The sequence below is a fragment of the Nelumbo nucifera genome, chromosome 6, assembly GCF_055504915.1.
Source record: "Nelumbo nucifera cultivar China Antique chromosome 6, China Antique-T2T, whole genome shotgun sequence".
Lineage (NCBI taxonomy): Eukaryota > Viridiplantae > Streptophyta > Magnoliopsida > Proteales > Nelumbonaceae > Nelumbo > Nelumbo nucifera.
Window position 1 is genome coordinate 49499315 of NC_142654.1, and position 13688 is coordinate 49513002.

A 13688-nucleotide genomic window follows, 5' to 3' on the forward strand; every position below is an offset into this window, starting at 1 on the left:
AGTTATCCTCTTATCCATACCCATAATCACCCAAGTCAAATGACTGCTTTAAGCTATCCTGTGACACCCTGATCAATCCAATTAATCATGGGCCTTAGGCCCATTAAGCAAGTGGCTCCCGTCCCCCTTCAGTTGCTAGCCTATTTGGCTCTCTTTGTATGGCGTGGGACCCCAATAATGACCTCACATAAGCCCATATGGGTTCAACACAACTTTTGTGACAAAGTCTGGCCGAATTCACTACTAAGCATAGTGAACCCTTGAGTCCATCAGTATGGGCTTTTAATGTGCCAAACACTTACACTAAATGGTCATTGAGTTCAGCCATCCTATGAAGGCCCAAGAACAATGGACTTAAGTGAGATATAGCCTATCAGGTATAACAACCCTAAATGGTCTTACACTTAACCTCTCAGCCCTTAATGATCAAGCACTGCCCGACAAGGGAGGACCTCTCCCTTAGCTACAAGGAGTAGTGTTGCACTCTCTGCTCGAATGGATCTTGGGGATTAAAACCTTTTTGCAAAGCTTTTCTTAAAACATATATATATATATATATATATATATATATATATATATATATATATATATATATATTGCAAAACAAGTTTGAAAATGATTGGTTTCCATCAGAGAGAGTGCAATCCCGATCATTCACTTTGTCTGACAAAGGGGTTGATTCTGTCATTTTGATCACCCACTCGAGTGAATTCTCAGACTGCCCCAACATACCTAGGTTTTGACCCCCAAAGGATCTCACTGATTGGAATATCAAAGATAGCCCAATCCGGCACCTAGTGTAGTACCATAATCGAGTGTAGGGGTTAGGTGTAACTTTCTAGTTTTGCCCACCATTCTCCAAGGTTCAGGGCATAACTGGAAAATAGTCCGGGTTGAGTGCTTCAAACAAACACACACTAAATGTGCTTCGGGTCTAACCCTGGCAGCCGAGACAAGTTACCCCAACCGACTTGGCAGCACATTAGTGTCAGCCTTGGTAGGATAAATTTCCCCAAGTCTATCCAACGACTGAGAACATTCTAAACTAACACGAGTCTCATAAGTGTCCATTTTAAGGAAAATTACACAGAAACATACCAAATATAACACAAATCAATTATGTACTTTTATTCATTTACAATAAATGTATATGTACATCAATCTGATTTGGAGCTAAGGGCATACACTGTCTAACAGCTCCCACTTGCACTTAGGTCCAATCGGGTACAAGGCAGAGTCTCATACTTTCCATGTGTTTCTCAAACACTTTTTGTGTCAGTGGCTTAGTCAATGGGTCTACCACATTCTCCGCCGATGCTACCTTCTAAATCTAGGCGTCTCCTCTACCGACAATCTCCCGTAGTACATGGTACTTCCTCTCGATGTGCTTCGACTTCGGATGGACTCTTGGCTCCTTAGCCTGAGCAATGGCTCCAATGTTGTCGCACAACAATGGAATGGGTGATGTGCTGGATGGAACAACTCCTAATTTATGAATGAACTTCTTCATCCATACTGCTTCCTTGGCAGCTTCACTTGTGGCAATGTACTCGGCCTCGGTCGTGGAATCTTCTGTGGACCCTTGTTTGCTGCTTTTCTAGCTAATTGCATAGGACCCCATCGTGAAGATGTACCCAAATGTAGACTTTCTATGAACTGGGTCTGACTGGAAATCGGCATCGGTATACCCAAGGATCTGTAGTGAATTACCATCGAATACCAGACAAAACTCTTTTGTCCTTCGAAGGTATTTGAGTATGTTCTTTACAACAATCCAATTCTCCTGTCTTGAGTTTGATTGGTATCTACTTACTACACTCACGACGTGAGCAATGTCTGACCGAGTGCACAACATGGCATACATGATGCTCCCTACGGCTGAGGCATAGGGAACCTCTCTCATGCCCTCAATCTCCTCAGGAGTCTTGGGAAACATACCCTTGGAGAAAGTGACTCTGTGTCTAAAAGGGATAAATCCCTTATTGGAGCTCTCCATATTGTATCTGTTGACAATCTTGTCAATGTAAGTAGATTGGGATAATCCTATTATCATTTTCGATCTATCTCTATAGAGTTGAAGTCCCAAGATATAGGAGGATTCTCCAAGATCTTTCATGAAGAATTGTTGTGAAAGCCATATCTTCACCATAGTCAACATTCTTACATCATTCCCAATGAATAGAATGTCGTCCATATACAAAACTAGGAACGTAACCTTGTCTCCCACTGATTTCCTGTAAACATGGGGTTCATCCGAATTCTGGTCAAAGTCAAACTGTTTGACAGTAGAGTCGAATCGGATGTTCCAACTTCTTAAATCTTGTTTAAGTTCATAAATGGATCAATTAAGTTTACACACCATGTGTTTCTGACTAATAGCAAGAAAACCTTGCAGTTGCTGCATATAGATATCTTCAGTAAGATCTTCGTTCAGGAATGCGGTTTTGACATCCATTTGCCAAATCTCATAATCATAGTGTGCCGCTACATTTAGCAGGATCCGTATGGATTTAAGAATGTCCACTGGTGAAAAGGTTTCCTCATAATTGATTCCCTCTTTCTGAGTGTACCCCTTCGCTACAAGACAAGCTTTGTAGGTCTCAACCTTCCCACCGGGGCCCTTCTTCCTCTTGTAGATCCATTTGCAACAAATTGCTTTCACCTTAGGGGGCGGGTCTATGAGAGTCCAGACACCATTGGTTTCCATTGAGTCCATCTCAGCTCTCATGGCATCTACCCACTTCAAGGAATCTATGTCCAACATAGCTTCCATATAAGTCAGGGGATCTTCCTCACTGCTCATGGCTTCCATTAAGTAATTGTCTTGATTATACCCATAACTAACTAGAGGTCTAGAAACCCAGGTAGATCTTCTAAGTTGGGTATTGTTTGGAACCTGTGGGACATCTCCCACTACCCCTGAGCTCTCTTCATCAAGAACAATTTCCTGACGATGATTATGTAGGATGTAATCTTCTTCCAAGAAATAGGCATTTCGACTACAAAACACTTTTTGTTCTCTTGGGTCATAGAAAAGGTATCCTATAGAGCCTTTGGGGTAGCCTACAAATAAGCAACGACTGATTTTGGATTCCAATTTGTCAGCACTTGTTCTTTTAACATGTGCTAGACAACCCCAAATCTTCAAGTGTCTTACACTTGGTTTTTTACCGGTCCATAGCTCATACGAAGTCTTAGGAATAGATTTGGTTGGAACCTGGTTCAGCACGTATATTGCAGTAAACAATGTGTATCCCCAAAAGGATATAGGTAGTTCTGAGTGGACGAGAAGTGATCAGACCTTATCTAATAGAGTCAGGTTTCTCCTCTCCAACACACCGTTTAATTGTGGTGTAGCAGGAGAAGACAATTGTGATACAATACCATTGTCCTTTAGGTAGTCCCTGAATTCGTTAGAGAGATATTCGCCTCCTTGATCTAATCGAAGGGCCTTGATCTGTCTCCCCAACTGTTTCTCGACTTCTTGTCTGAATTCCTTGAACTTTTCAAAAGATTCAGACTTATGTCTCATTAGGTACACATAACCATACCGAGAGTAATTATCAGTGAAAGTTATGAATTAACAGTGTTGGTTGTGTGTCCTAACATTCATGGGACCACATACATCAGTATGTATCAGGTCAAGTGTGCCCGTAGATCTTTTAGGCTTACCCACAAATGGTCGTTTCGTCATCTTACCCTAAAGGCAAGGTTCACAAGTTGAAAGATCTTCTAGAGTTAGAAAATCCAAAGGACCATCCTTTACCAATCTTGTGATACGGTCTACATTAATATGGCCAAGTCGGTAATGCCACAAGCACGTGGGATTAACCGTATCACGTGTTCTTTTCTTGGGATAATTTCTGACATAGTTTTGGTTATATTTGTTTCCAGAGAAGGACAGAGGACATAGAGACCATTCTCAAGTTCTTCGTGAGTAAGGAATTTGTTATTCAATTTAATAGTAATCGTATCATAAATATAATAGAATAACAATCCTTGCACATTTTTGAAACAGAAACCAAATTTCTTCTCAAAGTAGGTACATATAGACAATCTTTAAGTCTCACAATTCATTCTCTGAAAACTAAGTCTACAGTTTTGAAACAGAAACCAAATTTCTTCTCAAAGTGGGTACATATAGACAATCTTTAAGTCTCACAATTCATTCTCTAAAAACTAAGTCTACAGTTCCTATAGCTGTAGCCATAACAGTTGCAAAAGTCCCCAAGTAAAGGATCACCTTGTCATCAATCAGCCTTATGCTTTCTTTGAACCCCTGCAATGTCTTACATGCATGGGTAGAAGCCCCAGAGTCAATACACCAGGATGAAGAAGTGACCAACATATTGGTCTCTACGATAAGAGATTCAAAATGACCTTCTTTGTTCTTAGTTTCCAAATATTGAGGATAGTTCCTCTTCTAGTGCCCGGTCTGTTTGCAAAAGTGACATGCATCCGATGCTTTGTCCTTCTTCTGCTTTTTCGGCTTGCTTGCTTTCTTCTGAGGCCTCTTCTTGTCCTTCCTCTTTTTCTTGCCCGATTTTTCACCTTCAACAAGCATGGCTATTGTCTTGTCATTCTTAATCAGCTCTTTGGCCCTCTGCCACATATTGCTGAGTTCTTGAAGGCTAACCTTTAGCTTGTTCATGTTGTAGTTTATGAATATATATATATATATATATATATATATATATATATGATTCTATCACTACGATCACCCACTCGAGTAATTCTCAGACTGCCTCAACATACCCAGGATTTGACCCCCAAAGGATCTCACTGATTGGCATATCAAAGACAGTCGAATCCGACACCCAGTGTAGTACCAAAATCGAGTCTAGGGGTTAAGCGTAAGTTTTCAGTTTTGCCCACCAATCTTTAAGGTCTAGGGCATAACTGGAAAATGGTCTGGGTTCAATGTTTCAAACAAACACACACTACATGTGTTTCGGGTCTAACCCTGGCAGGTAAGACAAGCTACCCTAACCTACTTGGCCGCACATTAGTGTTAGCCTTGGTAGGATAAACTTCCCCAAGTCTATCCAACGACTGAGAATATTCTAAACTAACACGAGTCTCATAAGTGTCCAGTTTAAGGGTAATTACATAGAAAAACACCAAATATAACATGAATCAATTATGTACTTTTATTCATTTACAATAAATGTATATGTACATCAATCTGATTGGAATTAAGGGCATACACTGTCTAACAGTTGTTACTAATCCAATCAAGTAATCAATTACCAAGTTAGCGCCAGCATGAAATTTCTATCTTAGTTTGAATTTACCAAGTTAGTGTCAATGCAAGACTTCTATTCTAGTTTAAAATTACAAAGTTAGTATTAGATCATGATTTCCAAATTTTTGTTCAATTTGGACTTTCTTTTTGAATAGTTTTAGTACGATTCTATTATGGAGTGTTTTCATAGATTATGAAACTTTCTTGTAGGAGCCATACGGGTATAAAGAGTAGCTAGGGGAACGCCTATGAGAGTTTTTTTATATTGATCTTCTTTTAATTATTCAGTGAAGAATTCTTCTTCTTGATAATTCAACTTCTGCTCTTTTCTTTGAAGCTTTTCTCTACATGGTTTGTTTCCATACTGTGTCGGACTCCTTATGAGATTTGGATTGGCAAGAAACCAAGTGTTAAATACTTGAAGATATGGGATTGTCCAACACACGTCAAAAAGACAAGTGCAGACAAATTAAAATCAAAGACCAGTTGTTGCCTATTTGTAGGCTACCCCAAGGACTCTGTTGGGTATCTCTTCTTTGACACACGGGAACAAAAGGTTTTTGTTAGTCGAAATTCCCACTTATTAGAGGAAAACTCATCCTAAATAATCATCATCAAGAAGTTGTTCTTGATGAGGAGAGCTCAAGAGTAGTGGGAGATAATTTACAAATTCCAGATAGCAACACCCAGCTTAGAAGATCTACCCGGGTTTCTAAACCTCTTGTACATTTTGGCTATGATCAAAAAAGTTACTTGATGGAAGCTATGGACAGTGAAGAAGATCCCATGACTTATACAAAAGCTATGTTAGATATAAACTCCCTGAAGTGGGTAGATGCCATGAAAGTCGAGATGGACTCAAGAAAATCCAACGGAGTCTAGACTCTTGTAAACCTACTCCCTAGGTTGAAAGCAATTGGTTGCAAATGGATCTACAAAAGGAAGAAGGGCCCTGATGAAAAGGTTGAGACCTATAAAGGTCGGCTTGTAGTGAAAGGTTACACTCAGAAGGAAGGAGTCGATTATGAGGAGACCTTCTTGCCTGTAGCCATGCTTAAATCCATTAGGATACTATTGGCTATAGCTACACACTACGATTATGAGATTTGGAAATTGATGTCAAAACCACGTTCCTGATTGGAGATATTACTAAAAACACTTATATGCTGCAGTTGGAAGGATTTGTTGCCAAGGGTCAGAAACACATGGTGTGTAAGCTGAATAAATGCATATGTGGATTAAAGTAAGCTTCCAGAAGCTGGAACATTTGGTTTGACTCAATAGTCAAACAATTTGATTTTGAGCAAAATCTGGATGAACCCTGTGTTTATAGAAAGATAGAGGGAGATAAGGTTATATTCTTGGTTCTATATGTAGAGGACATTCTGCTCATTGGGAATGATGCAAGAATGTTAACCACAGTGAAGGTATGACTTTCACAACAATTCTCCATAAAAGATCTTGGAGAAGCCTCTTACATCTTGGGACTTCGACTTTATAGAGATATATCGAAGAAGTTAATTAGATTGTCTCAATCTACTTATGTTGACAAGATCGTCAAGAGATTCAACATGTAGGATTCCAAGAAGGGATTCGTTCCTTTCAGATATGGAATCAATCTCTCCAAAGGAATGTCACCTAAGATCCTTGAGGAGATAGAGGACATGAGAAAATTTCACTAGGCCTCTGTCGTAGGGAGCATCATGTATGCTATGTTGTGCACTCGTCTTGACATTGCTCAGGCCATGAGTTTTGTAAGTAGATATCAATACAACTCAGGACAAGAGCACTAGTTGTCTTTGATGGTACTGCACTAGTTGTTGGACTAGGTTGTCTTTGATGTGCCAATCAGTGAGATCCATCAAGGGTCAACACTTGGGCATGTTGGGGTAGTTTGGGAATTCACAGGAGTGGGTGATCATAATGATAAGATCGGCCCCTTTGTCGAACAAAGTTTATATCAGGGTTTATACTCTCTTTGATGAAAACCTAAAATGTCGGTAGTGTTAGACAATGTATGCCCTTAACTCCAATCAGACTGATGTACTTATTGTCATTTATTGTAAATTAATAAAGTGCATAATCAATTCATGTTATTATGGTGTGTTTCTGTGTAATACCCTTAAACTGGACACTTATGAGACTCGTGTTAGTTTAGAATCTTCACAGCCGTTGGATAGATCTGGGGAGATTTATTCTACCAAGTCTGACACTAATGTGCCGCCAAGTTGGTTGGGGTGGTTTGTCTCAACTGCCAGGGTGAGACTTGAGGTACATGTAGTGTGGGTTTTCTTGAAACCCTAAACTAGACCAAATTCCAGTATTGCCCTGAACCTTGGAGATAGATGGGCAAAACTGGAATGTTACACATGACCCCTAGACTCGATTATGGTACTGCACTAGGTATCAGATTAGGCTGTCTTTGATATATCAATCAGTGAGATTCTTAGAGGGGGTCAAAACCTAGGTATATTGGGACAGTCCGAGAATTCACTTGAGTGGGTGATCATAGTGATAAGATCAATCCCTTTGTCGGACAAAATGAATGATCGGGGAATGCACTCTCTTTGATGGAAACCTAAACTGCTGGCAGTGGATTTCAAATGTGTTTGAAATTTGTTTTGCAAAATATATTTATATAGAGATATACATATATATTATGTTTTCAAATTGTTCGCAAAAGATTTTAATTTCCGGGATCCATGTGAGTAGAGAATGCAACACTATACCTTGCAGCTGAGGGAGAGGTCATCTCTTGTCGAGCAGTGTTTGATCATTAAGGGCTGAAAGGTTAAGTGTAAGACTATTTAGGGATAATAAACCTGATGGGATAATCTCACATAAGTCCATAGTTTCTAAGCCTTTATAAGGTGGCTAGACTCAGGGACCATCTAGTGTAGATGTTGGGCCCATTAAGAGCCCATATTGATGGGTTCAGGGGTTTATTCGGTCAGGCCTTGTAATAGAGGTTGGGCTGAAGCCATATGGCTTTTGTGGAAATCAATGCTAGGGTCCTACACCATACAAAGAGAACCAAATTAGCCAGTAGTTAAAGGAAGTGAGCCTGAAAGCTTAATGGGCCTTAAAATCCCACATCGAATTAGGTATTTAATTAGACTAAATAAGAAGGTGGCGAATTGGGTTTATAATCAGAGTAGGATTAGCTAATGGATAAGATACGTCGTATCCATTTAAGAATCCATATTCAAATATAGATTTAAATCAAAGGAATTCTTTCCTAATTAGATTAGGAAGCTGATCCAAAAGAAGATTATAAATAGGAGGGAAAATTCTCTTCAATAGACAACATTCTCTTTCTGCTTTTTCTCCCTCTGTTCTTGTCGCCACCTACCCTATTCGATCTCCATCTTGAACTGATCAAGATTTGATCTTGATATTATTTCTTGCTAAAAGAAATAATCTTGAAGCTGTGCTCACATCCTTGGCATTATTCTTGCTGAAGAATTGGGGTTCTTGTTGAAGAACCTCCCTGTTGATCCTGCCTCATCCTAAGCTGTGTCACCTTCAGTGGAGGAAAGATTTGGCACTCTCTTTGGGCGTGAACACCTACATTGGGAGGAGCATTTGCGTGGATTCCGTATCAGGTACCTCTCTCCCTAATCTTTGGTTCAGATCTGGTCCGGTTTATTTCAAGAAGGATCCTTGAAAAATGCAGTTTTTCTAAAACTGGGAATAGGATTCCCGGAAGGGAGAAAGAAATCTTTGAAATTTCGCCCAGCCTTCCTGCATGGTTCGGCCATCCATATGATGGATCTCCCTTCCCTTCAGGTAGTGGATTTCAAGTGTATTTGAAATCTATTTTTGCAAAGTGTATTTATATGTTATATACTACTATTTTATGAAAAAGGTTTGTAAAAGGTTTTAATCCCGGAATCCGTCTGAGCAGAGAGTGGGGCATTGCACCTTGCAGCTGGGGGAAAGGTCCTTCCCTGCCAGGTAGTGTTGTGATCATTATGGACCGATATGTTAAGTGTAAGAGATTTTTACAAGTCTGATTACCTGATGAGCTTTATCTCACTTAAGTACACTATCCTTGGGTCTTCATAGGGTGGCAGGATCCAATGATCATTTAAGTGTAACTATTGGGCCCAAACTGAGCCCATGCTGATTGGCTCAGGGGTTCACTACTCTAAATAGTGAATTCGGCCTAGCCTCTTACAGAGGTGGGGCTGGATCCTTATTCACATGAAAGAAACCTTTGTGGGGTCCCACACCATACAATATCAAGCCTAAAGTAGCCATACAACACCTAGTGTCGTGAGCCTTTGAAGAAAATGGGCCAAAGGCCCAATTTTAATAAGATTTAATTAAGTTGTTACATGAAAATTTAAGTTGTCATGTGAATAAAATTTAATTGTTAAAAGAGTCCAGATCCAATTCAGATTTGAATAATCTCCTAGTTAGATTAGAAGAGTGCTCCATTAAGAGATAAAAGAAGAAGAGGGCAAACTAGACTTGAACACTTCTCTTTCTTGTTCTCTCGTCTCCCAATAAACCCTAGACCGACATAGGATTTCAAGAACTAATTTTGATCAATTTTCTTCTTTGTAAGCAAGAAATACTCAGAAGAATCTAAGGCTCAATTTTCCTACTCGATCCAAATAAGTTGGATAGCAAATTTGCTGAAATCAAGTGTTGTTGAATCAATTCTTTGTACACTGCATCATCTTTAGTTAGAGGCCGGTTTTAGGACTGATATTGGGCGTGAACTACCACCTTGGAAGCTGTGATTTGTGGTCTCTATATCAGGTATAATCTCCCTTCTCTTTGGTTTCAAATCTGATCCGGTTTAGGGCTGTTCACGGGTCGGGTTGGGTCGGTTTACTGGGGTTTTCCCAACCGACCCGACCTGGTCGGGTTACCTGAGGTGGAAACCAAAACCGACCCACTGATAGGCAAAACTGACCTAGTCGGTTTGAGTCGGGCTGGGTCGGTTTCGGTTGGTTTCGGTTTTGCTCCTGTACAAAAAGGACAGAGAAGCCTAGAACTAGAAGGAAATTTATTTGAGAAAATGGGAGAGTTGGGAGAGCCAAGTTCAAAAATCAAATGATGTCTTGAGTTGAGGATTTGAGGGGGGCGGACCAAATTAGAGAATAGAAGAGAAGACAAAAGTTATCAATAAAATAGAAAGTCAAACTGCTTTATAGAAAGAAGGCTGAAATATTTATATTTCAAGAAACTTTCTAAATTCTAATCTAGGTAAAAAATGACACCTAATTCTAATTGTAATTGCCTAATGGGTTTTGCCTATTTGGTGTAAAAGACTATAGAAACTAGGATAAATACAATTTAGGTAAAAAATGACACCTAATTCTAATAGAAGACAAAAGTTATCAATAAAATAGAAAGTCAAACTATTTTATAGAAAGAATGCTGAAATATTTATATTTCAAGAAACTTTCTAAATTCTAATCTAGGTAAAAAAGGACACCTAATTCTAATTGTAATTGCCTAATGGGTTGCCTATTTGGTGTAAAAGACTATAGAAACTAGGATAGATACAATTTAGTTAAGTAGGAATTAGAAGACTAATTGGTTCGGTTCGGGTCGGTTTCGGTTTTCTTGTGTAAAAACTGAAACCGACCCAATATATCGGTTTATGAATTTGCCCAATCTGAAACCGACCGGTGCTGATGAAAACCTGGCCGGCTCGGGTTGGGTCGGTCCGGGTTGGTCGGTTTGGTCGGGTTGGGCTTTCTTATGAACAACCCTAGTCCGGTTCAATGTAAGAACAATCCTAAAATTTCATATTTCAAATTTTACTAGGAAATCTGTTCCCAAAAGGGTTGAAAATTTTTTGAATTTTAGCCAAAACATTTAGCATGGTTCGGCCATCCATCTAACAAATTCTAACTCTACTCCAATAGTTTTGAGGTACGATGAGCAAGTGCTGAGGTGCAATGAGCAAGTGGTAAGGTGTGATGAGCAAGTTTTGAGGTGTGGTGAGCAAGTTTTGAGGTGTAATGATCAAGCTTTGAAGTGCGATTTTGAACTTCTAGGTTGCAGTTGAGATGAAGGAAGGTGCAATTTAGATGAAAGGAGGTGCAATTTTGATGTTTTGGGCTACGGTGGAGCTGAAGGGGCGATTTTGATGTTCTAGGTTGCGACAAAGCTGAAGGAAAATGTGATTTTGAAGTTCTAGGCTTACGATGGGTGTCAGCACCCAATTTTTGCTCGGTCCCTTCTTTGACCCATCTCCTACATTCCAGATTCTCGATTGGACCACACCAATCTCTTTAAAACTTGCCAAAACTCTAAAAAACCAAATTTCAGCCTAAATGCTCATAAATCCACTACTAAATCTGGACGGTTCCCTCCTGATAGTCGTGATTATGCAACATCATCATACCTAATCCCTAATTAGACCCCATCACATGAAACCAAATCTTTAAACAAACAATCACCCCGAATGATATCATTGATGCAATTCACACCCACTTACATTTCCCCTTTGCCCATGAAACCATTGATGTAGTTCACATGGTGAATAAACTTGTTCTGCTTCACGAGCTTCACCATGGTTGAAAAGAAAGAGGGAACTTTGTCTATAAGGTAAAAGAAGGATAAATGATAATAAGGGTAAATTTGTCTAGAAAATATCATAAGGGTAATTTGGGGATTAAAAATTATGATAGTGAAAATAAAACATTTTTCAAATATAACTGATGGAACGCTAAGATAGGGGAGTCTTTGTCTAATGGCCAAAGTTTGGGGGGTCTTTGTCGCACAAAAAGTATAGGGAAGACTTTGTCACAAACCCCATAGTATGGGGTCTTTGTAATTTACTTTTTTGAGAAAATTTCTTAAACTATCCTTATTGTTTAGCTAATTGACAAATTATACCCTTACTGTTTAACTATTATTTTAAACCATCCTACCATTTCTAACAATTGACCAGCTCCACCTCTATCATTAACATCTATTAATATACCATCAAAACCCGTATACACGCGACACCAAGTAATATATTTTTTTAAAATCCAATTTTACCCTTCGTCCTTTTCCCTCTCCCTCCTATTCCTCCTTCACCCTCCTCTCCTTTCAGCAGCCACAAACCGAGCTCTTCACACCTTTTTCAGTAGTTGTCGCCAACAACACCGGGATGAAGACGAATCCATCCCTAAGAAATGAGGGTGAAGGAGGAATAGGAGGGAGAGGGTATAATCTCCAATATTTTAAAAAAGAGAAAAGAGAAGTATTTTAAAAATACACGTGGAAAATTTTAAAAAGGGATGATCTCCAATATTTTGGTTGAAGAAACAGGGAGGTAGAAAAGAGAAGTGTTGCTGCAGACGACGGAGAAGCAAAATATAGCACTGAGGGAAGCAATCTTGAGGAACTAACGACGAGAGGCGATGTGCTGAAAGGGGACAAAGCTGTAAAGAATGGTGAGGAAGATGGGGTAGCAGTATCCCTAGTAGCTGAGGAGGTACTTATTCAGGACTCCGATGTTGGAGAAGTACTAGAAAGCGATGATTAGGGCCGTGAAGAGATTAGGAGAATGTTGTTGTTTCGCACATTGCCTGTTGGTGTGGTAGGGATGTCGACCACTTGTCTCTGTCTCTCTTGACCACCTGCTCGCTGTGCCTGAAGCGAGACGATCGTCGTGCCGGAAACAACAGAGACGAAGTGATCGTCGTATCGAAAGCGAAGACCATTCAGAATTGTATTTGGGGCAATGAGAGCTCGACTGCGAGGTGGCAGATGGCTAGAGTATCTAACTCTGCACTACTCATTGAAGAGTTCAATAATTGGTTGCGTGAAGTGGAGCATCATGGGGTGGATGATGGTCCTGTTTACACCATTCCGCGCTATGGGGGGCGGATGTGAACTCAAAAGAAATAGGACCAAATACTTTTGTATACACGGCTACTATTGTGAAGCAGATGTTGCAAGAGAAGAAAATTGCCTCATAGAGATCACTCCCTCTCTGTCGACCACCTGCTCAACCTCTAGTCTTGGGTTGCTCATCAACCTCGTCATCCACGGCAGTGAACGCAGTGAGGAGCTGTGAGACTGATGATGTCGGTGAGGTTATTTCGGGAAATATTGAAGACCAGGAGAGAGGACTGGTTGAGCGGAGAGATGGTGCCACCTAAACAAGGAGGAACTGTTAGTACTGTTGTCTAGTGTCTACTATGATTCACCCATTCATCCTCTGCGTCATAACCATTCCTCTTGCCACCGCCAAGCAAGTAGGCAAGCAAAATCCAAATATGGAGTTCCTATTGCCACCATTATACACCTTTCGAGCCCCATAGTCTCCACATTTGAGGGATAGGCCCGCCATTATTAGAGAGATTCAAACGATGATTCTCCATAAAACCGAATAGAACCCTAAACCCCTTTCGATTCGATGATTGTTTCTTTGTCCCCTCAGCAGGTCTGGGGCGTATCATTGACTTGATCAATGGTAATAGCC